The sequence below is a fragment of the Notothenia rossii genome, assembly GCF_949606895.1.
Source record: "Notothenia rossii genome assembly, chromosome: 5".
NCBI classification, from domain to species: Eukaryota; Metazoa; Chordata; class Actinopteri; order Perciformes; family Nototheniidae; genus Notothenia; species Notothenia rossii.
The window spans coordinates 3,124,187-3,127,070 of record NC_136903.1 but is presented as its reverse complement, the minus strand read 5'-3'; the positions used below and the strand labels follow the sequence as shown (position 1 = coordinate 3,127,070).

Below are 2,884 nucleotides of genomic sequence, written 5' to 3'. Positions count from 1 at the left end.
GCTCTGAAATCCCTGATACTCGAGTGCTGGTGGTGTGCATAAGCAGTTTAGGAGTTCCTCCATCTCTCTGTTGGTACCAGGATAAATAGTTCCCATTATAAACCTTCTGACTGGTCTTACATGTGATGGAGACGGAGCGTCCCGCAGCAGAGCTCACTGCTCCAGACTGAGTCACCGTGTACTGGCCTCTGGACTCTGAGGATACAGAGACAAAGACAGAAAGCAGCGTCATGGTTTGGTCCGCTTCATTTCAGAGGGACGGATGTTCACAGAGGAGAGGAGTTTGATTCTCTGGACTTTACCTGTGAAGCAGCAGCAGAGGAGAGTCCAGATGAGGACGCAGATCAAAGTCATGTTCTTGATGAGGAGGATTCCTGTGGCTTCTGTTGTCATGAAGGACAGCTGTCAGTCATCCAGTGCTCAACTCTCAGGACTATAAAGTGTCCCAGAGCACTGGAGCATGGTGCTGCTGATGCAAAGTGTCTCTCTATGGAAATGCTCTGACTGACTCCAACAGGGACCTGGATTACTCTGATGATGCTGTTCATCAATGGATCCATCTCTCTGTCAGAGGATGGATCAGGAATGGCTCAGCGCTCACTTGTATGAGGCTTTAAGTTCAACGGACACATTTTCTTGTAGTTCATTTTATTAAAAAGCTCAAATTCATAACTCCAAATAATCAATACCACCTAGGAAAAACAAAATGGAGATTTATCATTGATCCTGATGGAAAAGCAAACATGTATTTATGGAAGTGATGCACATTTAGAAGTATAACATGTATAGCTTGTATTAGACGTTCATTGTTTAATTTAAATAATCAATTACTTTGATGTTTAAAAGTTGATAAAATCATGAAACTAAACATATTTTGTGAACAATTCGTTTTTCAAAAGAAGAATCTTCATTTCAAACTGAAGAGATGAGTAGATATTTGTTTTAAATGTTTAAAAGGTTCAATAGAGAAACAGTAGATACTTTTCCATAGTGTGTGAATCTGTTTCAAACATTTGAAGCAGTAATTATATAAAGTGGGTAAACTGAGGATGTGTTTGGTGAGTTTGTTTGTGTCAAAGTCAGAGAGCCGTGTCTCTCTACAGTGAGAGGTTTTTGTACGGCGGCTCAATGACTTTGTATCACTGTGGTACACGTTCGGTGGAGGAACCAGACTGGATGTTGGAAGTAAGTCAAATGTTAATTCATAAGAGCCATTTCTCTTTTGTTGTACTTATTATTCAGCGTACGGAGAAATAGTTACCTCTCCATGTCATTGTATACATACTTATCAAATATTCTGAACTGAGAGGCTAAATTTACTCCAGCAAAAGACGTTTAAATGTTTTTATGAAACATTGAACACAGAATAATTCATTATTTCCACCTTTAATGGTGAAGTAGCTTCTGGAGGGCTGGTAGGTTTAGTTCAGTGAGTCAAAGTCAGAGAGCCGTGTCTCTCTACAGTGAGAGCTTTTTGTACGGCGGCTCAATGACTTTGTATCACTGTGGTGGACTTTTGGTGGAGGAACCAGACTGGATGTTGGAAGTAAGTTTCTGCACAAAAACTAAATATGATGTTAAGAGACGTTTTAAATTCTGTGTTAGAGTGTTTGAGAGATAGATTTATATTATTTTAATTGTAATGTGTAGATAGTATTAGTATTCATGTCTTTATTTCTCTTCATCATTGAGACCAAGTCGGAGCAGCTTTTCTTGAAATGTCTTTATAAATTCCCAACATGCTGTCATTCAAACAGCTTCAAATGTGAAATGATGAAACTGCTAATTTTTCATTAACTTATTTTGAACTGTCTATCTCGGTTCTCCTCTCTGTTCTCAAATAAATTATGAATACAGTTTTTAAATACAGTTGAATGGAGTAAAGATAACGATGGATATTAAATAGTGTTGAATTCTTTAAGACATTATTTTAAAGTGTGTAAAACTGGGTAGTGATTGAGATTCACATCAAGCACAGTTGATTGCTCCGTTTCCTGTATTTGTTCATTTATCCACGAAATAATTAAATAATGTTTGTAGAGTTCAGGTTTTGGATGATTTTGATAACTACTACTTAAAATGTGTCCTAATGTTGTGCTTTATTTCTATTGTAGTCTGACATATTTCAGGTGACTCTGTGTGAAGTGTCTCTGTGCTGATTTGCATGAGAGGCTTCTTAAAGGGAAGTGAAACAATGTGTGAGTGAGAGACTGATGGAGCAGAACCAACATCTGACAGAAAGTCCTTAAAGGAGAAACGCTCTCACAGTAAAGGTGTCCCAGTGTCTGCTGCTTGATTGACAGCTGTGCGCTCCCTGTCCTCTAATCTGATTGGTGTCTCCTAGGTGATGTCCGTCCCACCCTGACGGTGCTGCCCCCCTCCACAGAAGAGCTGCAGCAGGGGATGGCCACCCTCATGTGCCTGGCCAACAAGGGCTTCCCCTCAGACTGGAGTCTGGCCTGGAAGGTGGACAGCAGCAGCAGCAGCAGCAGCAGCTGGGAGGAGAGCAGGAGCCCCGGGGTGCTGGAGGAGGACGCCCACTACAGCTGGAGCAGCACCCTGAGGCTCCCTGCAGACCAGTGGAGGAAGGTGGTCTCTGTGACCTGTGAGGCCACCCAGGGCTCCCAGACTCCGCTCTCAGAGACACTGAGGAGAGACCAGTGTTCCCAGTCCTGAGCTGACTCACTGGGACTCTGCTTTCTCTCTCACACTGCTCTCAGTCTGCTCTCTGGCTCTCAGGACATGTTTCAACATCAACCTGTTTCTGCTTGTGTCGATGGTTTCAACACTTTAAAACAATAAAGATGAATGTGTGTATTTTAAAATGTGTTTGGATTCCCTTTCTCTGAGATATTATATATACAAGGAACCTTATTCACATTCT

General features: G+C 41.5%; 1 gene segment (V, D, J or C); it reads left to right on the top strand.

Annotated features, from left to right (window-relative positions):
• The first annotated feature begins 2,194 nt into the window (after window positions 1-2,194).
• On the top strand, window positions 2,195-2,676 carry LOC307041241 (Ig kappa-b4 chain C region-like). The segment is given in 2 exons: window positions 2,195-2,198; window positions 2,345-2,676.
• The last annotated feature ends 208 nt before the right edge of the window (window positions 2,677-2,884 follow it).